This window comes from Triticum aestivum, chromosome 2B, assembly GCF_018294505.1.
Source record: "Triticum aestivum cultivar Chinese Spring chromosome 2B, IWGSC CS RefSeq v2.1, whole genome shotgun sequence".
In the NCBI taxonomy this organism is placed as follows: Eukaryota; Viridiplantae; Streptophyta; class Magnoliopsida; order Poales; family Poaceae; genus Triticum; species Triticum aestivum.
Genome location: NC_057798.1, coordinates 39226439 through 39250401, shown reverse-complemented (window position 1 = coordinate 39250401; position 23963 = coordinate 39226439). Strand labels below are relative to the sequence as shown.

At 44.4% G+C, this 23963-nt stretch overlaps 1 pseudogene; it reads left to right on the top strand.

The window, feature by feature from the left end:
- The first annotated feature begins 10908 nt into the window (after window positions 1-10908).
- LOC123038888 (uncharacterized) lies at window positions 10909-22630 on the top strand (annotated as a pseudogene).
- Window positions 22631-23963: the final 1333 nt, after the last annotated feature.

Genomic DNA, 23963 nt, shown 5'->3' with positions numbered 1-23963 from the left:
TTAATATCCTGAAGTTGCCGACGAAGAGCCATGGAGCGCGCCGTGGATTGGGAGGAGAAACTGCTCTCTAGGGTTGTCCAGGCGTCTTGGGAAGTTGCAGCAAACAAAACCATGCCAGCCACCCCCTCCGTCAACAACGATTGGATCGCTGAGAGGATGGCATGATCCTGCTGTACCCAGCTCGTGTGCGCCCTGTTAGGAACCATGTGCTGCGCGCCATCAGCAGTGGTGGCGAGGACGGTCGGTGACGGACACGGTAGCGATCCATCAACATAGCCGAGAAGATCGTGGCTACGGAGGAGAGGAAGAACTTGTGCGCGCCAGTAGAGGAAGTTTTCCGCCGACAACTTGATCGTCAGCAGATGCACAAAGTGGAACGGCGCCGGAGTGGGCACATCGGACACCACGGGTAGGCGAACATGAGCAGGACGGACTGCGGCGACCTGAGGAGCTGAAGAAGCAGACGGCATCAACCCGGCCATGAAGGAGCCGAGGTTGCCGGCGCTGGCTGTAGCGGAGCTGACGACGAGGGCGTTCTGCGCCCCGTTGGTGCCGACGAGAAGAGCAGCAAGGGTGGGAGAGAAGACCCCCTGCGCGGGTGCAGCGGCTGATGGAGCGACGACGACTGTCGAAGGGGCGACGGCGGCGGCCGAAGGAGCGGCGGAAGTCATGATCGTAACAATTCTGATACCATATAAGACGTACGTAATTGATGGAGGGTCTCGCGCAACCCCAATAGGGTGCGGTGCTTCTCAATATATAGCAGTAGGTATTACATGTACAAGGTAGATACGAATAGGTATCTACAAACGTATACAACATGGATTCTAACAAGGACCGAGAGGATTGGCGGCGGCGGCGGCGCGTGCTCGCGGCCGGCGTACCCACCAGAAAATGCCCCCCCTTTCGTCCTCCATCAAGCGCAGCAACGATGGCCTCCCTTACCCGAGCACACGCCCATGGCGTCCGCCTTCTACTCCGCTGCGGTTGTAGCCGTCCGGCGACAAGGCCGCCGCCCCTCAACTTCTCCTGCTCCGCCATGCCGCCCCTCAACTTCTTCTGCTCCGCCGCGGCTGGAAAGGAAGCGGGAGCGTCTGGATAAGACGCAGGTTTTTTTTGTTGTCAAAAACGAATGTTTTCACACATCCACTAAAAGAGGGACTAAATTTAGTGATCGAAACCATCCATTGTCCAATGTGTATAAACACAAACTATGACTTGGTTTTGTTTGGAATCTTCTTTTAGAACAATATAGACAAGCACAATACTAAATTAGAAATTGTTCTAAAATTAATATGGCCAGTGACTACTCCGGCATAATACATAAGACATTTTAATTGAAATAAACACAATAAACAATTACCAATATAGGCGAGCTGCTTAGAAATGTAATCTACGATATCTGCATTGAACTGTAGGATAGCCAGAGACAATGATGAATTAATATGCACGAGCCATGTCGGGTCTGCAAATTCAGTCAGTAAAACAACAAAACGCCACTTATCCAAGAGCATCATGCCGCTCCTGTATCTTAACATCTGCAGGTTCCAAAGTTACAAAGGAGGCACACTGTAAGAAAGATAAACAATAGAAAGAAAAAAGCACAAATTTGACCATAGAAAAAAATTACAGTGAATACCCTTCTTTCAACGGCTTCCCGGTACTCCTGCCGGATTGATTCTCTCAATACCTGCATCAGAGGGTAACAACACCTTATCACACACATTATATTATTCTATCTTCGGAGGTATCAGGCTGATAGCATAATATCAATAATCTACCATAATGGCTAAGAAATATTTGTGTAAAGGTACTCAAAGTTCAGAGGACAATTTGCAAAAACATAGTTCAGTAGTATCTTTCTTTTACTTTTTAGAACATATAAGCATCAGCGAAGTAACTTGCACCCTGCTAGATGTTCAGAATTCATATGGGTTCCTTGATGGCTCATAGACATGGCAAAGCAGAGTGGTTTCTCCCTGCTGCTGCTCTATGAGGGCATATCAAATCAAATAGCCCTAGTAGTAAACAGGAATAAGGACTGGTTTAAACTTTTTGTGTGTACCTAAAGAAAAGATTAGAGGGAACATTTATTCACAGACAGAAGAGGAAAATCATCACATACATGTCAATTTAGACATTTCCAGTTGAAAACAATAACTGAAAATCATCCATCCATTCCTTCAGTTTCTTTGTCACTGCTCTGTAGAGAGAGACCCATAAGCAGAGTGAACAAGGACTAATTCATGCAGGCAAGAAGAGACTGGAAACACAAATTGACAGAAATTTAATTTGCCCAGTAGTCTGTTCCCTTGATCGATCTACCACAGAGCCCTTCCCGCATCCCAGGTTTCTGCATGTTAGATAAGTTCTATAGCACAACAGAGGGGCAAGCAGCAAACCATAAGCAGATACAACTAGGAAAGAACTTGCAGTTGTGCAGCCTAGCGATCCGAGTTCAATTTCTAGAATTGACAGGTGATACACAGGGTTTCCCCCCGTTTATTTAGGATCAAGCTTGGTGTAACCACTCATCAAGAAATATCTTGATACTCATTTAAAAAAATTCTGAGGACCATGTTTATCTTGATACTCATACTAAATTGGTGCAGAGGCCGGAAAGTGAAAATCTCTCCCATTTTTAATGCTCTCACGTCGCCTCCAAGGCGGGCGGTTTGGGAGGGCTCAGCCACCGCCTAGTATCCCTCCAGAGCCCTTCTCCCCCTCTGCCGCTGCCGATTGTCGTCACCGGGCAAAGCCCGTGCGTGTGACGGCGGCGGCGGCGGGTCTATCCTCCCTCTCCCGGATCCACAGTGGCGTGGGCGTCCTGATCCACGGGGTGCATCCCTCTCGGCGGTGTGGCGGATCCCGGAGGCGGCGGGCTCGCGACGGTGCACGGGCGCCCAAATCAATGGGTGTGGGACTCCCGGCAGCGTGCGGGCTCCCGTTGACGGCGGGCTTGGGCAATGGCGTCGGCCGTGCGGTGCCGGATCTCGTCGCTCGTGGCGGATCTCGCCACTCCGGTCATCGTGGAGGAACCTGGACCTGGGGCGGCCGCCTCGTTAGGCATGGGGACGGCGCCGTCGGCTGGCGACGTTCGCGGGGGTGGATGGACGACATCTTGACCGCATGGGCGGTGAGCTGCAGGTGGATCTCCTCCGCACTGCAGGCCTTCTCCCGCTGCACTTGGTGGCTTACGATCGCGGTCGTCGGCCCCAGTGCGTTCGCGGGGGCTGTAGAGGTGACATCGGACCGAAGGAAACTCTGGATGACTCGTTCATCTCGACGGTGGCGACGACCAGGGTTGCCGTTCTCCTGCTTGGAGGCGCCGTTGAGGTCGCTGCCATCTACCCCGACCCCATGCTCGGGTGAAAACCCAAAATCTTCTTAGATTGGGCGGTGGCGACACTGTGTGTGTCGTACCCTTCTTGGAGGCGCCGCCTGGGGCATTTGGGTGCTCGGTTAGAGGAACTACAGGCGGAGGGGATGGGACCAGTGGCAGCAGGTGGTGTTTGCGATGGAGGAGCGGCGTGGCATCTGGAACGTCGACATCGGCGGGTCTCAGCGGCATGGAGCATCGGGGTCTCGCCGATGGGCGTGTGATGATGGACGAGCATAGGATGGTGGCGTTGTCTGGCGTCGTGGTGGCGTCGACGGCAGCTAGACTGGACAAGGTAGATGCAGCAGTACAACACTGAAGATGGATTGGTGGCAGGTGGCTGCGGCGGCCTCATACCCGGCACTCGTCCTGGTTAAGGAGTGAGTCGGACTGGTGGGTGCCCCATACCCGGCAGGCGTCCTAGTTGGGACCTCAGGTCTTAGATGTTAGGTTTGGCTGCGAGGTATGTTTGGTATTAGGTCAAGACTATCAGCATCCCTTGATCAACTGGATCGGAGTAGCGACACATGTTGCCTAGACGGTGGCTTTAGTCTTACTGGTGTATGACTATGTAAGGTCTTGTGTGAATAATTAATAAAGTGGTTGTATGCATAGTCCAGATGCAGAGGCCGGGTTCCTCCTTTTTCAAAAAAAAGAAAGAATAATAGACAGGCACCAGCAAGGTCAAGTGAAAGCATGCATCTGCAGCAGGTGATCAGCTAAGACAACTATTTGCGTACCAATCAATGTAAAAAATACAACCTTTAATTTGTTCATTGTAGCAATGATACGGTGCTAGTTTAAAGTACTTGTACCAGAAAATAAGACACAGACCATCCCATGTTTTCCAGAGCTCTGAAAGTGCAAGAATCGGAACAGAGAAAAGCTTACCTGGGCAAGTGGGCATGATGCCATTGGGGCTGGATGCCATGCTCGAGGCAGTAGAGCTCTCTTGCCAAACCTTCAGGCCTTCAATACCAGCTGCAGAACCGGCCGTGCTGCTTTCAAACTCTTCTCCCGTGCCACCGCAACAGAGCAGCCGGACGCGCTTTTTTCGATCTCTCCCTCTGCGCTGCTGCAGACAAGCATGTCATGCCACCCTTCCAAGCTCTCCCTCCGGCCTCTTGTTGATGAAGTAGCCTCCACCCAAAATTGGATGCGTCTAGTGAGCAGCCGGCTGCTCGCTAGCGCTCCTGGGCAGCCGGGCTTATTAGAAAAGTTTATGTCCCACATCCTGATTAGAAAAGTTTCTGTCTAAGATAAAAGAAATAGAACGCGCTTCTTTTTCCCCTTCAGGCCTTCAGGTACTCCTTCATCACGTGCTCTGCATTATTTAGGGCTGAAATTCAAGCCGAGTCGAGCCAGTTCGGCTCGACTCGCTAGAGCTCGTTTCCTTAACGAGCTAGCTCGACTCGACTCGTTATTATAACGAGCTCAAATTCAAGATTGGCTGGACTCGCTAGAGCTCGTTTCCTTAACGAGCTAGCTCGACTCGACTCGTTATTATAACGAGCTCAAATCCAAGATTGGCGCGACTCGTATAACTCGCGAGTTGATTCGTTTAGCTTGTTAAGGTTGTTAAAGATATGAACATAAAACCCTCAAATATTATAAAAATAATTATGTATATATTAAACATATATATCTCTAACAATAGTAATTTCCTTGTAACGCATGAGTCTCCTAGGTGGTTGGGCCTTCAACTGCTAGGCCTTGTGTTGTGCGCCTAGGACATAGGGTGTTGAGTGGCTGATCTTTTTTTGTATTGAGAGTGGCTGATCTTTTGTACCGAGCCTAACGAGTTACACGAGTACTCGTGAGATTGGCTCGTTTAACTTGGTCTATAAACGATCTTAAACTAAAGCTTGGCTCGACTCGTTATTCTTCGAGTTCGAGTCGAGTCGAGCCGAGTCACGAGCTACTCGTTTAGCTCACGAGCTTCGAGCTTTTTTCCAGCCCTAGCATTATTAAACCAAAGAAGCAATTAATTGCATTTCTAAAATTTCAAAAGGCTATAACTTCCAAACCAGACATTGGAATTAAGATTAGTTTTCACCGTTGGAACTCTCACGATGAGAACTTTAAAACTAGACCCCATTTATATATGTTTCGATGAACATTTTTTACTGCCAACTTTTGGTACTACATGATGCAATTTTTGTACTATGGGATGCAACTTTTTCAAAACCAACTTTGATGACAACCAAAAACAGCGTGCGGCTAGCCAGAAAAGGAAAATTTTGTCCTCCGGTTCCAAAAACAGCATGCTTTCGACCCACAAAACCACTAAACAGAAACCCAAGGTCTAGTCGCTATCACGTGACCCCACTACCCCTCCGGAAGCCTCCCGCGCCTCCCTCGCCCACACTTCCTCCTCCACGGCATCTCCTTCTTCTTCTCCATCAAAGAGAGGGGATCCCATCCTGGATCCAAAAACCAACAGAGCTGCCATAGCAAACCAAACAAGGTGTTTTTTTTGGCAAGAACTGAAGTAGTAACAAGAGGGAGGAGAGAGGCGTACCAGACAACATCAATCAAGTTAAGTTCTCTTCTGGCTCCAGATCCTCCCTTCTTCACTCTCCCTTCCCCTTTGCCTCTGGATCTGCCACCGGTCTTCTCCATAATTGGAGGGAGTAGCAACAGTAATCTGATGTCTATGTAATTAAACACCACTCTGTGCAAGACTCGGTAGCAAAACCAACTTCTGTCTAGATGTGTGCAAATAGACACAAGGGAGTAGTTTTGCAAAAAAAAAGTGCAACAAATAACCCAGCTTAGAAACATGGAGTGGATGTACTGTTTGTGCAAAAGGAGTACATATTTGTGCAACTAAATCATGGATCCAAGCCAACTTTTCCTATAATGTGTGCAACCAATAGCCAAAACTATAAAAGAGTAAATAATAGGTGCACATTAAGCATTAATCCAAGGACAACTTTCCTGCAAAATGGGTGTACTGTTTGTGCAAAAATAAGCTCATATTTGTGCAACTAAGCCATTGGTCCAAAACCAACTTTCATGCAACATGTGTTCCAAAAATACATCCAAGACTAGAAAGATGGACTAGGTGTACTATTTCTGCAATAAGAACATATTTGTGCAACTAAGCAAGGGTCCAAGCCAACCTTTTTACGCAAATGTGTGCAACAAAACAACCCAGACTGGAGTCCATCTGTTCTAGTCTTTTGGCTGTTGGTTGCACACATTGCATGAAAAGTTGGTTTTGCATCCACGTTTAGTTGGCACAAATATGGGCTTCTATTTGCACAGACATTACATTCAGTCTATATTTTCATGCAAAAATGTGTGCAACCAACACACAAACTAGTGTAAACTAAAAAATACTGAATTTGCTGTCTGCATATAATTGTGCAGCTAAACTTGTATCCAAAGCCAACTTTTGCTGTAAATGTGTGCATCAAAGAAACCAGACTAGAAAAAGCACAAGAACAGTATTAAAAATGGGCGTAAAAATAGTCCTGTCTCACACAAATTTCAATAGGGGGAATGTGTTCTATAGGATGTTCTATATACTAAAGGTGAAACAGAAAAGAAGATGAAATTCTATTTCCTGTCATCAGAAAAGGTGCCAAAGGTGATTATGACGTGATCACCTAAGGTTTCGCAAAACAAAAGGTGCCAAAGGTGATTAGTTAACACTGCATATAAAAAATTTGTTGTTCTTCAGAAAAACTGGATAAAAAAGGTTGACGATGCCAACTTGATATTATGTTAGTTGTGCAACTACAAAATGCAGAGGATGCCAACTAAAATAGTTACTCTTGTGCAAGTAGAAAGGCTGAGGATGTTAATTAGTTAGATGCTATTGTGTAACTAGAAAATGCTCAGGATGCCAACTAATTAAATAGTCCTGTGCAACTAGAAAGGTTGAGGGTGCCAAGTCATTAGATACTCTTGGGAAACCCTCAAAAATTTGAAGATGAGACTAAAAAATAGTTACTCTTGTGCAACTAGAAAGGCTGAGGATGTCAATTAGTTGGATACTATTTGTGCAAGTAGAAAGGTTGAAGATGCCAACTAATTGAATACTTTTGCGCAACTACAAATCTTAAGGATGCCAATTAATTAGATACCCTTGGGAAAACAAATATTCAGCACTTGCATGACCAATCAAAAAATTGCACATTCAGGTTCCAGGCTTCTAGAAGAAAATGCTGAGGGTGTCAATGCAGCTACAAAAAGACTGAGGATGTCAACTAGTTGGATGGTATTGTGCCACTAGAAATGCTGAGGATGCCAACTAATCAGGTACTCTTGTGCAACTAGAAAAGCCTGAGGAGGCAAGCTCATCCCGCTTAGCAGCCCATTTTAAGTCTCGCCAAGAGGTCCTATTTGGAGAACCCTACAATGAACAAAAAAGGTTGAACTACTGAGATGGTAAAAGAAAAGAGCATTAATAAATGGTCATAGGATAAAAGAAAAATAAAATATGAACCTCTGTTTCACTACCAGGCACATCTCCTTCACCAACCATTTTGTCTCTGCAAAACAGAAAAAAACAAACATAGTAGTCAAAATTAACAAAATTGCACAGGGGGAGACAAAATAGGAGGTGTGGTAGGCTACATTTACATATGAAGTTGGCAACTTAAATTAACAAGTTGCACATGGGCAGAAAAAATGAAAAAAAATGGCTACTCTTAATGTGAAGTTGGCAACTCAAGATAACAAGTTGCACAGGAATTAAAAAGAAAGTTGCACATGAATTCCTACCTGGGTGAGCGAAAAAATTGCCACCCATAAAAAATTATACTACTTGGTTGGGAAGTCAATCAAAACAACTTGAATAACGAGACCTTCCTAGTTGCAAAACAAATTGGCTACAGAGTGCCTTTGTATCACTGTGTGGTCCAGACGGATCACATTGTTTGCATCCACATTGTGCAACTAAAAAAATAGCAGCCTCAGAAAGACTACCCTGGTTGATTAAAATAAAAGTTGCACATGATTTGCTGCCTAGTTGTACACAAAAACTGCCACCCTAAAACAGAAAAATCCATCAAAAACAAAAACTTAGGTTGGCTATTTTTAACATGAAGTTGGCGAGTTCAATATAAGAGGTTGCACAAGGGAAGCTGCCCCGGTTGCACAAATGGCTAAAAAACTTTCACATTAAATCCGTGAAAACTTGTACACAACTAACCCTAAGGCCCTTAACTATGCTGCCGTGTTTATGCAACTTCGACAACTGTCTAGCAGTCATTGTGCAACTTTGACTGCTCCCTTGATCGGCTGCGTATATATGGGTGTGCACTATTGCTTGTTCGCTCCTAAATCAAATCATAGATTGTTGTTTGATATCAAGTACCTAGAACTCGTATGCTACTATGCTATTCTACTCGAATATGACCAGAAGCTAGCAATCAATTAACAAGCTATGGGCTATAAAGCTAGAAGTATCACATATGCGCATTTTTCCTAATCCCAAGCCAATGCGAGTGTATTTAGCTTCAGGATTACATCACCTACGGAGATGGAGATTATAGAAAGGAGAGATTGGAGGAGGCCGGAGTGCGTACGGGCTTCGATTTGGTCAGCGAAGAACTCCATTTCCTAGCCCCTATTGTCTTCGTATTGCTGCATCGAGGACGAGCTCCCTTCCCCTGCTTCCTTCTCCTCCGGCTGCTTCAGCTAGATCGAAGCCCCTGCTTCCTCCTCCCCCAGCTGCTGCAGCCACGCCCAGACCTCACGGCGGCCCCTGAACCCTTACCCCTCCTCCATAGGTGGTGCACAAGCTCCAGATCGCGTCCGATTTGAGGGGCGCGAGGGGCGGCGGCGCAGGGCTTGCCGACGTCGTGAAGGCGTCCGAGCAGCCGGAGCTCCACATGAAGACGTTGGACGAGCGGATCCAGCACGGAGCTCCTCAGATCCGTCCGGGATCACAAACGGCGGCGCAGCTGTCCAGCAGAAAAATAGCCAACCACTGCAGCTCGAACCGTGCCGGGGCGGAGATGTCATCGCCGTGACTATCCGACAACACCGTGGTTGTGGTTGAGGCTGTTGTGACGGAGGTAGAGATTGGATTCGTGGAGGATGGGATTTTGGGAGCGGTGGCAGTGGAATGGTGTGGGGATGGGAAGAAAACGAGAGGGACAGACGAAACCGACAAAAAAGCACCTGGGTCTCATGGGCGCACGATTTGCACCGAACGAGCGGTCGAGGCGCGGCCGCTCGGTTCGATGAATAGTGCGCGTGCACTTTTAAGATTTTAAGTTAGTTTTAAAACCGAAGAACGATGTGGCAAATCATGTTTTACCCTCTAATGCATTTCTAATGGTGTAGCTAGGTAGTGGATCATGCTCAACCAATCAACTGCTACCAACTCATGAATTTAATCTTCTCAGATACAACCTAATATTCCTGTCTATTCTCATAATTTCCATAATATGTGCTTATTTTGTTTTACTTTAATAGGCTGCTAAATACAAAAATAACATTTCAATAAAATCTAAAATAATTCCATTTGCACAAAGTAGGAATAATTCAAGGACTTCCAAAAATTCAAATACTTAAGGAATCAAACAATAAAATACTAATCAAAGGCGTAAAAATATCAAAGACATTAAACTGTTGGGAGAGTATAATACCAATCTGGATTAGAGCACTCACACTCCCATAAAAAACATTTAATTTGCAAAAATAGTCGTTCATCTCAACAAAAGTGAAAATTTTGCTTCCTCCCAACTCCCCTCTCAATTCCCTTTTTTGTTGGCGTGGTGCACTTTCCTCTCCCAACCTCCACCTCCTCCTACAATACTTCTCCGTCGCCTTTCGACAAAAAAAAACACTTCTTCCCCACTGGCACGTCCAGCAAGCTACGTCGCCACTGCCTTATCGACCCATCCTCTCCCCGTCGTCGGAGACACCACACACTATCACCACCGAACAAAAGTCGTCACTGCTGCAATGTCCCATGGCTTTTCCCTATCTACAATGCCGTCGTTGGAACCATCTAGGGTGCCGGTGCTACCATCCTCGCGAGCTCTGAGCCGTGCTCCTTGGCCTGCTCTAGCTGGCAAACTACCCGAGCCATGGGCTCGAGCTCTTTCATGATAGAGAATGGACTCCCCACATTCCCGCTTTTCCTTATGTTAGCCACCACTCATCCGAAGGAGGGAGCGGCATGAGAATGAATACGATGGCTACCGTTGCAATAATGGCGATGGCAATATCAAATATCAAGCTTGATGCTTCTCGGTCGATGGCGAGGTGCCTGTGATGACTTCATCAATCTTGATGCTCCTCAACTTCAATCGCATTTTATAATAGGGCTTGTATGAATATGTGTATGTTTTTGTTTTGATATGTGTTCCATGTTGTAATCGGTGTTTCTACTTTCTAGATAGGCCCACAGACATCTTGTGCCGGAATTCAGACCAACTAAACATAAAGCCTTATATAATGGCCACCCACCACCATCCACCTCCGCAGTGACGCACCACCCTCCGCTTCACTTCACTCGCCACTACCAAATCCTCAATCACTCGCCGGCTCATCTGCAGTCAACCATGGCCGGACACATGCAGATGTCATTCACCAACATGGATCCCATGACGGAGGTCGATTTGTGGCGCAGGGGCTTGGACCTGCACTAGGTGGACCGATCCACAGAGCAGCTACTCACCTACATCTAAAATGAGTTCATCCCCGCCCTGCTTGTCTCTGACCCCGGCGGCAGACATCCCATGTACTAGGTTGCTCTCATGTCCTTGAAAGCAAGTGCAGATGGTGGGTGCACAATGCTACGTCTTGAGCTTGCCTTGGTTCTCCTTGAAGATGAAAGGGTGATGCATCAATAGTAGCGTAAGTATTTTTCTCAGTTTTTAAGAACCAAGGTATCAATCTAGTAGGAGGCTCCTCAAAAGTCCCACGCACGTACACACACAAACAAAGAACTCGCAACCAACGCAATAAAGAGGTTGTCAATCCCTTCACGGCCACTTGCGAAAGTGAGATCTGATAGATATAGTATGATAAGATAAATATATTTTTGGTATTTTATAATATAGATTGGAAAAGTAAAGATGCAAATAAAAGTAGATTAAAAGCTTATATGATAAAAGATAGACCCGGGCGCCATAGATTTCACTAGTGGCTTCTCTCAAGATAGCATAAGTATTATGGTGGGTAAACAAATTACTGTCGGGTAATTGATAGAAAATCAAATAATTATGAGATTATCTAGGCATGATCATGTATATAGGCATCACGTCTGTGACAAGTAGACCGACTCCTGCCTGCATCTACTACTATTACTCCACACATCGACCGCTATCCAGCATGCATCTAGAGTATAAAGTTCATAAAGAACAGAGTAACACATTAAGAAAGATGACATGATGTAGAGGGATAAACTCATTCAATATGATATAACCCCCATTTTTTTATCCTCGATGGCAACAATACAATACGTGCCTTGCTGCCCCTGCTGTCACTGGGAAAGGACACCGCAAGATTGAACCCAAAGCTAAGCACTTCTCTCATTGCAAGAAAGATCAATCTAGTAGGCCAAACCAAACTGATAATTCGAAGAGACTTGCAAAGATAACTTAATCACACATAAAAGAATTCAGAGGAGATCCAAATATTTCTCATAGATAAACTTGATCATAAAGCGACAATTCATCGGATCTCGACAATCACACTGCAAAAAGAGTTACATCAAATAGATCTCCAAGAAGATCGAGGAGAACATGGTATTGAGATCCAAAAAGAGAGAAGAAGTCATGTAGCTAATAACTATGGACACGAAGGTCTGTGGTAAACTACTCACAACTCATCGGAAGGGCTATGGTGTTGATGTAGAAGCCCTCCATGGTCGATTCCCCCTCTGGCGGAGCGCCGACGAAGGCTCCAAGATGGGATCTCGCGTATACAGAAGGTTACGGTGGTGGAAATAGTTTTTCCTGGTCGCCTCTGATGTTCTCGGGGTACGTGGGTATATATAGGAGGAAGAAGTAGGTCGGTGGACGCCCGAGCTGCCCACGAGATAGGGGGGCGCGCCCAGTAGGGGGGGGGGGGGCGCCCTCCAACCTCGTGGCCGCCTCGACTGCTTCTTCACTTGCACTCCAAGTCCTCTGGATCACGTTCGTTCCAAAAATCACGCTCCCGAATGTTTCATTCCGTTCAGACTCCATTTTATATTCCTTTTCTTCGAAATACCGAAATAGGCAAAAAAACAGCAATACGGGTTAGGCCTCTGGTTAGTAGGTTAGTCCTAAAAATGATATAATATGTAAAGTAAAGCCCATAAACATCCAAAACAGATAATATATTAGCATGAAACAATAAAAAATTATAGATACGTTGGAGACGCATCGAGCATCCCCAAGCTTAATTCATGCTCGTCCTCGAGTAGGTAAATGATAAAAACAGATTTTTTATGTAGAATGCTATCTAGCATAATTCTTAATGTAATTTTTCTTTATTGTGGCATGAATGTTCAGATCCAAATGATTCAAAAATAAAAGTTCATATTGACATAAGAAATAGTAATACTTCAAGCATACTAATCAAAGCAATCATGTCTTCTCAAAATAACATGGCTAAAGAAAGTTCATCCCTACAAAATCATATAGCTAGGCTATGTTTCATCACACAAAATAATCCCATCAAGAACAACCCTGGTTTCAGCCAAGCAATTGGTTCATACTTTTTAACGCGCTTCAGCCTTTTTCAACTCTCACGCAATACATGAGCATGAGCCATGGATATAGCACTATGGGTGGAATAGAATATGATGATGGAGGTTGCGTGGAGAAGACAAAAAAGAAGAAAGTCTCACATTGACGAGGATAATTAACGGGCTATGGAGATGCCCATCAATTGATGTCAACATGAGGAGTAGGGATTGCCATGCAACGGATGCACTAGAGCTATAAATGTATGAAAGCTCAACAAAAGAAACTAAGTGGGTGTGCATCCAACTTGCTTGCTCACGAAGACCTAGGGCATTTGAGGAAGCCAATTGTAGGAATATACAAGCCAAGTTCTATAATGAAAAATTCCCACTAGTATATGAAAGTGACAACATATGAGACTCTCTATAAGAAGAACATGGTGCTACTTTGAAGCACAAGTGTGGAAAAAGAGATGGTAACATTGCCTCCTTTTTATTTTATTTTTTTCCTTTTTCTTTTTTTTCTTTGGGCCTTCCTTTTTTTGGCCTTTCTTTTTTTCATTTTTTTCATTGGCCTTTCTTTTTTTTGGCCTTTCTTTTTATTTATTTATTTAGGGAAAATGCTCTAATAATGATGATCATCACACTTTTATTGATTTACAACTCATGAATTACAACTCAAAACTAGAACAAGATATGACTATATATGAGTGCCTCCGGCGGTGTACCGGGATGGGCAACGAAGCAAGAGTGACATGTATGAAAATTTATGCATGGTGGCTTTCCACAAATACAATGTTAACTACATGATCATGCAAGGCAATATGACAATGATGATGCGTGTCATGATGATGAACGGAACGGTGTAAATTTGCATGGCAATATATCTCGGAATGGCTATGGAAATGCCATAATAGGTAGGTATGGTGGATGTTTTGAGGAAGATAAAAGGAGGTTTATGTGTGATAGAGCGTATCGTATCACGGGGTTTGGATGCACCGGCAAAGTTTGCACCAACTCTCAAGGTGAGAAAGGGCAATGCACGGTACCGAAGAGGCTAGCAATGATGGAAAGGTAAAAGTGCGTATAATCCATGGACTCAACATTAGTCATAAAGAACTCATATACTTATTGCAAAAGTTTTATTAGCCCTTGAAGAAAAGTACTACTACGCATGCTCCTAGGGGGGAGGTTGGTAGGAGTTAACCATCGCGCGCCCCCGACCTTCACTCAAGGGAAGGCAATCAAAAGAGCACCCTATGCAATAAATTTGTTACACAACTTTTACCATACGTGCATGCTACGGGACTTGACAACTTCAACACAAGCATTCTTTAAATTCATAATCACCCAACTAGCAAGACTTTAAAATCACTACCTCCATATCTCAAAACAATTATCAAGTATCAAATTGATCATAGCATCCAATTCACTTCCTATGATAGTTTTATTATACCCAACTTGGATGCCTACCATTATAGGACCAATTTTATATATAACCATAGCAAATACCATGCTGTTCTAAGAGACTCTCAAAATAATATAAGTGAAGCATGAGATACTAGCAATTTCTACAAAATTAAGCCACCGTCGTGCTCTAAAAGATATAAGTGAAGCACTAGAGCAAAAACTATCTAGCTCAAAAGATATAAGTGAAGCACATAGAGTATTCTAATAAATTCTAATCAAGTGGGCTTCTCCCAAAAGGTGTGTACAGCAAGGATGATTGTGCTAAACTAAAAAGCAAAGACTAATATCATATAAGACGCTCCAAGCAAAACACATATCATGTGGCGATAAATATATAGCTCCAAGTAAAGTTACCAATGAACGAAGACGAAAGAGGGGATGCCTTCCGGGGGCATCCCCAAGCTTAGGCTTTTGGCTATTCTTGAATATCTTGGGATGCCATGGGCATCCACAAGCTTAGTCTCTTGCCACTCCTTATTCCATAGTCCATCAAATCTTTACCCAAAACTTTAAAACTTCACAACACAAAACTCAACAGGAAATCTCATAAGCTCCGTTAGTGAAAGAAAGCAAAACCACCACATAAGGTACTGTAATGAACTTATTCTTTATTTATATTGGTATTAAGCCTACTATATTTCAAGTTCTCTATGGTTCATACCACTTAATACTAGCCATAGATGCATCAAAATAAGCAAACAACACACGAAAAACAGAATCTGTCAAAAACAGAACAGTCTGTAGCAATCTGTAACCCTCGAATACTTAAGGAACCCTAAAAATCCTACCAAAATAGGAAGTCCTGGACAATTTGTCTATTCATCTATAGCAAAAAGAATCAATGCAAAATCACGTCTCTGTGAATTAACAAAACTAATTTTATGCGTGCAAAGTTTCTGTTTTTCAGCAGAATCAAATTAACTATCACCATAGGTTATCCTATAGGTTCTACTTGGCACAAACACTAATTAAAACATAAAAACATATCTAAACAGAAGGTAGATGAAAAATTTATTACTAAACAGGAACAAAAACAAAAAACAAAAATAAAATTGGGTTGCCTCCCAACTAGCGCTATCGTTTAACGCCCCTAGCTAGGCATAAAAGCGAGGATAGATCTAAGTAGTGCCATCTTTGGCACTCAATTCATCAGGTAATTTAATTTTCTTTCTTTGGAAAGTGCTCCATGCCTTTCCTTAATGGAAATTGGAATCTAATATTCCCTTCCTTCATATCAATAATCGCGCCAATCATTCCAAGGAAAGGTCTACCAAGAATAATAGGGCAAGAAAAATTGCAATCTATATCAAGAACGATGAAATCTACGGGCACCAAATTTCTATTTGCAACAATGAGAACATCATTGATCCTTCCCATTGCCTTTTTAATGGTGAAATCTGCAAGGTGAAAATTTAAAGAGCAATCATCAAGATCATGGAAACCTAGAATATCACATAAAGTTTTCGAAATCGTGGAAACAATAGCACCCAAATCACACAAAGCATAACACTCATGATCTTTAATTTTAATCTTTATAGTAGGTTCCCACTCATCGTTAAGTTTTCTAGGTATAGAAACTTCCAAATTAAGTTTTTCATCAAAAGATTGCATCAAGGCATCAACAATATGTTCGGTAAAAACTTTATTTTGACTATAAGCATGAGGAGAATTCACAACGGATTGCAACAAGGAAATAAAACCTTCTAAAGAAAAATTATCATAATTAAATTCCTTGAAATCCAAGATAGTGGGTTTAATGCTATTTAAAGTCTTGACCTCTCCAATCCCACTTTTACCAAATTTAGCATCAAGATCTAGAAACTCCAAATCATTGGGACGCCTTTTAACTAAAGTTGACTCATCTCCAGTCCCATCATTATTAAGATTCATCTTGCAAAACAAAGATCTAATAGGGGACACATCAATAACTTTAAGATCTTCATCATTATTTTCACCTAACTTTTCTGGTTTGGCAGCCATCTTATTGACTAAGGTAGCTTGCTTATCAGAAATTTGGGCTATAGAATTTTCAAGCCGAGTAATTTGGGAGTTCAAACCATAAAATTCCTTAGACATATCATCAAGCCCTTTGTTCATAAACCCCAATTTTTTTTTTGTTCTTTAAGCTCTTTTCTGAAGAAATGATTATGCCCAAATTGTAAAGTCATAAAACTTCTAACGTTTGATTCAATCTCTTCCAACCTTCTAAGATGAAGGTCGGTATTCTTAGGCAAAGACATAAGGGCAAGCAAGCACACAAAAGGCAAGCGAAAGAGAGAGAATAAGATTGTGAAAGAGAGGGAGAATAAAATGGCAAGGGTGAAGTAGGGGAGAGGAAAACGAGAGGCAAATGACAAATAATGTAAATGCGAGGGAGATGAGTTTGTGATGGGTACTTGGTATGTCTTGACTTGAGCGAAGACCTCCCCGGCAACGGCGCCAGAAACCGTTCTTGCCACGTCTTGAGCTTGCGTTGGTTTTCCTTGAAGAGGAAAGAGTGATGCAGCAATAGTAGCGTAAGTATTTCCCTTAGTTTTTGAGAACCAAGGTATCAATTCAGTAGGAGGCTCCTCAAAAGTCCCACGCACCTACGCAAACAAACAAAGAACTCGCAACCAACGCAATATAGGGGTTGTCAATCCCTTCACGGCCACTTGCGAAAGTGAGAGCTGATAGAGATAGTATGATAAGATAAATATATATTTGGTATTTTATGATATAGATAGGAAAAGTAAAGATGCAAATAAAAGTAGATTAAAAGCTTATATGGTAAAAGATAGACCCGGGCGCCATAGATTTCACTAGTGGCTTCTCTCAAGATAGCATAAGTATTACGGTGGGTGAACAAATTACTGTCGAGCAATTGATAGAAAAGCGAATAATTATGAGATTATCTAGGCATGATCATGTATATAGGCATCACGTCCGTGACAAGTAGACCGACCCCTGCCTGCATCTACTACTATTACTCCACACATCGACCGCTATCCAGCATGCATCTAGAGTATTTAGTTCATAAAGAACAGAGTAACACATTAAGAAAGATGACATGATGTAGAGGGATAAACTCATGCAATATGATATAAACCCCATCTTTTTATCCTCGATGGCAACAATACAGTACATGCCTTGCTGCCCTTGCTGTCACTGGGAAAGGACACCGCAAGATTGACCCAAAGCTAAGCACTTCTCCCATTGCAAGAAAGATGAATCTAGTAGGCCAAACCAAACTGATAATTCGAAGAGACTTGCAAAGATAACTTAATCACACATAAAAGAATTCAGAGGAGATTCAAATATTTCTCATAGATAAACTTAATCATAAACCCACAATTCATCGGATCTCGACAAACACACCACAAAAAGAGTTACATCGAATAGATCTCCAAGAAGATCGAGGAGAACATGGTATTGAGATCCAAAAAGAGAGAAGAAGCCATCTAGCTAATAACTATGTACCGAAGGTCTGTGGTAAACTACTCACAACTCATAGGAAGGGCAATGGTGTTGATGTAGAAGCCCTTCGTGGCCGATCCCCCCCCCCCCCCCCCCCCCCCGACGGAGCACCGACGAAGGCTCCAAGATGGGATCTTGCGGATACAGAAGGTTACGGTGGTGGAAATAGTTTGTCGTGGTCGCCTCTGATATTCTCGGGGTATGTGGGTATATATAGGAGGAAGAAGTAGGTCGGTGAACGCCCGAGGGGCCCACGAGATAGGGGGCACGCCCAGTAGGGGGGGGGCGCCCTCCACCCTCGTGGCCGCCTCGACTGCTACTTGACTTGCACTCACAGTCCTCTGGATCACGTTCGTTCCAAAAATCACGCTCCCGAAGGTTTCATTTCGTTTGGACTCCGTTTGATATTCCTTTTCTTTGAAATACTGAAATAGGCAAAAAAAACAGCAATACGGGCTGGGCCTCCGGTTAGTAGGTTAGTCCCAAAAATGATATAAATGTGTAAAGTAAAGCCCATGAACATCCAAAACGGGTAGTATAATAGCATGGAACAATCAAAAATTATAAATACGTTGGAGATGTATCACACAACATCCCAATGTTCTTTAAACAGATGGCCCAAATGACCACAAACAACAGGCCAATCAGGCATACGCCCGTTCCTAACAAGAAAGATTTGCTTCTTGTTATCTTTGATCATCGTAACAATATTTTTCAGTGGTCTGCAAATGTTTACCTTGACTTTAACTCTATATAAAATTCCGTGAGAAGTCATGGAACTGAGGCTCTGCACACACAAACTCTCCAACCTTGGTTGCCAATGATTTCAAAGGATGCACATGCCCATCAGGTAGATCATGGATTTGAACCCACATCTCTAGTGTATTCGTTGATGATGGCTTGAAAAACCATCATAAGGGGCAATGATCACCACACCGTCATGGAAGTTCCAAGGGCCATATTCCATGACTCTCTCCCACTCAACGAAACAGAAATCCGGAGCCTATATAAATTATCATCTAAGGGACGGATCTTCACTTATTTGTATAGATCCCAGGAAGCTATCATATTTTTGAAAAACTAGTACCAACTCTAAGTCTTATCTGTATGAACTCTGACGATGACCATCCAGAGGGTATCCTTCGTCGGCGACACCTCCTGTTCGAGGACCACATCATCGCGGTCCTCTTCATGAAGCCCTAGCTCCTTCATCATGGTTTCCACACCATCTAGAGTAGTTCCATATCCCGACGCGCCACTTGCCATCATGCTCCAACCCGAGGTTGAGATCGGCGGGCCGAGAAAACATAAACCCCATATCACAATGAAAAACCTAAGGCAGACGCGGCGTCGATCCAGGGATCACCCCTTGATAGGTCTGAGCCTAGAACTCGAGGGATGGCCGGGATCGGGGAATGAAACTCAACATCGGCTAGAGCACCGCTGAGAGATGGGTAGAACCCTAGCTAGAGGAAAAAATGTAAGAGCAGTAAATAAATAGACACAAAGAGGAAAAGAAAAAGAAAATATCCACACAAATCTTGATGTAAAATCAATAACATAGGACTTAGATGTGCAATACTTATGGCACATCTAGAGGTGCTTTAGTGAAACTGAACTAAATAACAAGAGCGATAAATAGTAAGTAGCTGACTCATGGTAGGCCCGCAGACAAGGTGGCTGCGTAGGAATTTGGACCAACTAAAATCTAAAAACTATAAAATGGGAATCACTCTGCTTCACTTCAGTCACCACTCCCAGATCCCCAACCCTAAATGGTTAGGGATGAGCACGCCCGCCGCCGCCCGAAATGGCGCCATTCACCAACGCCGACCCCGCGACGGAGGCCGATCCACGGAGCAGCTACTCACCTACATCTGCGCCGAGCTCATCCCTAACCTGCCCGCCTGCGACACCGCTGACGCGCCCATCATCCTCACCTCCGCCCACCTCCGCCCCAAAGGTCAAAACTTTCCCCTCACGCCCACCGACTCGCCGGCCATCATCACCGCCATATCCAATACCCTAGAGGCGCACTCGGGGCCACCCCCTACTTCCATCTCACCAGCAGCCACATGAGCGCGTACCAGCCCCAGCTCGCACGCTGGCTCCAGCTCCTCACCGCCAAGGGCGTCCAGGAGCTGGTCCTTGTGAACCACCCGTGGCCGCTCGACGTGCCCCTCCCGTCCGTGCTCTTCACCGTCACCACCCTCACCCACCTCTACATCGGCCTCTGGAAGTTCTCGGACGTGGACAGTGTTGAGTATATGTATTTAGCACATGTATTCCTTGTACTCCAAGTCTTCCTCCTTGTGTACAGTTATAAGGATATGACTTCCCCTTGTAGTACTATATATACATGTGCATATGCATCCAATGAATATTGAGAGTTGCATCCTATTCCTCTACAGCCAGGTTGCCCGCCGCAAATCCCCATCTCCGTGAACTCGACATCTGCAACGTCGTCATGGAGGAAGGGGACATCGACTTCGTCGTCGCCCAGAGCCCCGTCCTGGAGAACCTCAACTTAGGGTGGACACGGTCCGGGCCGGTCCGGTCCCTGACCGAGCCGTCGCTTGGACCGGCCGTCGGTGGTACGGACCGGACCGGACCGAGCAGCGTCGCGGTCCTGTTTTCAGGGACGGACCGTCAGCGACGAAGCCCGAGCCGGACCGGGCGGCTCATTTGGACCGGCCGGCGGTCACTGCAGAGCATGCACCGGAGCACAGCGACGCATGGAGGGCACTGGAGGTAGTGGGGCTCGTCGTGGAGGTGTCCGGCGACTTTGGGAGGCTAGGAGGGAGCTTAGGAATACAGGAGGGAGGCCGGGGCATGGTAGCGACGAAGAACCTGACACGATGGCCGATGCATGACGGCCGGTGTACAACGGCGGTGTAGCGCCTCCCGCTTCATGTTCTACCTGCCAGGTGATAGATCCGAGCACAGTGCATCCATTAGACATGTTTGCCAGTGTCAGGGAGGCTGGTGGCCGCGCGGATGAGCGACGACGGCACTGACCAGCGCACGAACGACGACAGCAGTCGTAGCTCCGGCCACGCGCCCGCCACACACCTGCCATGACCACGACACCCCCCCGCCATGCCCCTGCCACGCCCTTGGCACGCCCCCCCCCCCCCCCCCATGCCGCCGGCTTCGAACGCTCCTGTTCGTTGGTCTGCTCAGTTGGACCAAGCTTTAACCAGACCGGACCGAGGGATTTTCGGTCCCGTTTGCGGGGACCGGACCGGCTGAATTTTATGCCGGGCCAGGACCGAGCCTGCCCGGACCGAGCGGGCCACGAGCCGGTCCTAAATACAGCTCGTTCCGTCCACCGTGACCCTCAACATCCATGGAGGCAACAAGGGGCTGCGTCTTCGCCTCGTGAGCCACAGCCTCCACTTGGGTCCAAATCTGCGGCTCTATTCTGGAGGGTATCGCGGTGGTGAAGGCTCCTCGCCTAGAGCGGTTCATCCTGGAGGGTTTTCGGAGCAATCTTGGTGGTTTGTCCACCATGGTGAGGATTGGCGATGCTCCCACACTGCATGCATTAGGAATCTTGGAGCCAGGGAGCACCATCCTAGAGACCTGAGACACCATCTTCATGGTCTGTACATACGTCTCCTGTCTGCAGTCTCTGACAGTTTGTTTCGTTAGCGAAACGTTCAGCTGATCGATGGAGATCCATCACTAAATGTTAGTTTTTGTTTGTTTGTTAATTTGGGTTCATTCCTGCATGCCTGGATGAAGGTGAGCTCAAGCACCATGGCCACTAGCATCAAGATCCTGAGTGTGAATGCGCGTTTCGGAAACCACAACTATGCCAAGATGGTTCTCTCCTTCCTTGTCTGCTTTCCCAATTTGAAGGCACTGAACATGACGGTAATTTTTTTCCATTTCATGTTTTGCTTACCTTCATACCGAATTCCACTATGTCTTCTTATGTGTACAATGTTTGTAGCAGCAGATTTGGTTCACTGTAGATGGTGTGTTTTCAGCTTACGATTGATTAATTGCAGATAATGTACAACGCAGTTGTCCTGATGTCGATTGCTTTGCTTCTTAACCTCTTGTTAATTGATATAACGTCTCTCACCGTGGTCATATATCGTACTACTTGGCAATATTCGTGATGTTGATGTTGTAAGTGTCTTGTAGTGCTCGTTCCAGACTTACGGAATTTACACATGACAAACAACACATTGCTAACTACAGTTTTTTGCATTGTGTGTATCAGCATTATATACTCAACATGATCATTGAAGCTGAATTGTGAGTGATTTAAGTGTTTTTTTTCTTGCAGTCTGAAAAATGTGATTATGAAGCTGGCACCGCCAGGCTGAACCTCAACTTTTGGAAGCTGGCCAAGCCCACTGAATGCATCAAGTCGTGGATCAAGGTGTCCTCTTACAGAGAATTCCGATGGGAGCTCGGGGAGGTTGCCTTCCTCAAGTTCTTCTTCTAGAGCGCGAGGGCACTGAGGACTGCGTCCATCTCCATGGCTAACCCGAGCTTCACGTCATTCTAAATTGGAGAAAGCTTCTAACAAGATGGCCAGTAGATCCTGCCAAATGGTGCTTCTCGGGAGCATAGGTCCTGAAGGAGGCAAGCCCTGGAGCTTCAAGAAAGGAACTGATTACTCCTTTCAGGACCCTTTCACAATGGTGGAGGTTTCCAACTTATCTTAATATCTGTGGAGCAGTGGAGGTTGTTTTGGTATCTGCTTCCTTTGGCACCTGACTTTGTGGTATTACATTGCAGACTTTGTGTTAAATTCATGGTCCGATGTTTGGCGGGAGTCAGAAATACTATGGACTAATGATAGCTTGCTTGCCGGTTTATCTGTGCCATCAGTTTCCCATAGTATATACTCCTTTTAGCTTTTTGATTGTGGCAGCGTGTTCTCACTGTATTTTGTGGATTATGTTGTCCTGATCGCCATGCAGATCAATTATCATCAGAACACTATGGTCTTTAGGCATGCATTGTCTAGATTATATATGTATTTGAACTTTGTGGCTAAATATCTTTGACCAATATAGCTTGAAACACCAGGAGGTGCCATTTCATTTCTGGCCTTCTCTGCATATCTGATTGAGCTTGTCAATACTATTAGACTACATTAATTCTTAAAAATATATTGTTACATGTGGCACTCTTATACCTTTTATCATTTGGTTAGAAAATTTCCTTGATTTGTAATTTTACATTCTATTGATTCTATAACCCTACACTAATAAAGCAAGGTGTGTTTCTCCAATTTTTTCATCCGTTCACCATCAAAAATATTTTTATCTATTCGAGGTAGTACTAAATTTATGTCTGTTCGTGTATTAGAAAAGAAAAACGCCAGAATTTCGTACCTGGGCCGCCTGCAATGTGGCCCATCAAAGTCAGCCCATTTATTTTCATGCCCACCTGGAAAACCCTAATAATCGCATGTGGCGTCAAATAGTTGCAGCTTCGCACTGTACTCCCACGCTGGGCTGAACCTTTTTTTTACTGTATTATGTTTCCATTTTGTTTTTCCCTTCTTTCCCTTTTTCTTTCCTTATTATTTTGCCTTTTCTCCTTTCAAATTTATTTTTCTTTCACCCCTTTCTTCAAATTCATAATTTTCAAAAATATTCATAATTTCGGAAAAAACCGATTTTTTTCGAAATGTTCAGAATTCCAAAAACTATCATGTTTTGTAGAACTTTATATCTTTGTTCTCATTCCAATATTGGTTAAATTTTAGAAAAATGTTCCATTTTTTCTTTGCGTTTTCCAAAGTTGTTCACGATTTTCCAAAAAAATGCATTTAGAAAATATTGCAAATACGAAAAAAAATTATTTTTAGGGAAATATTCGCAAATTAAAAATAATATCCGAGTTTAAATAAAAATCATTTTCTAAAATTGTTCTGAATGTTTAAAATATGTTTCGTTTCAACAACACAAATTCAATTTTTTTAATGTTTTTATAAAAGGTTCTTGTTTTCAAATAAAATTGTGAATTTCGAACATGTCAAATTTTGTT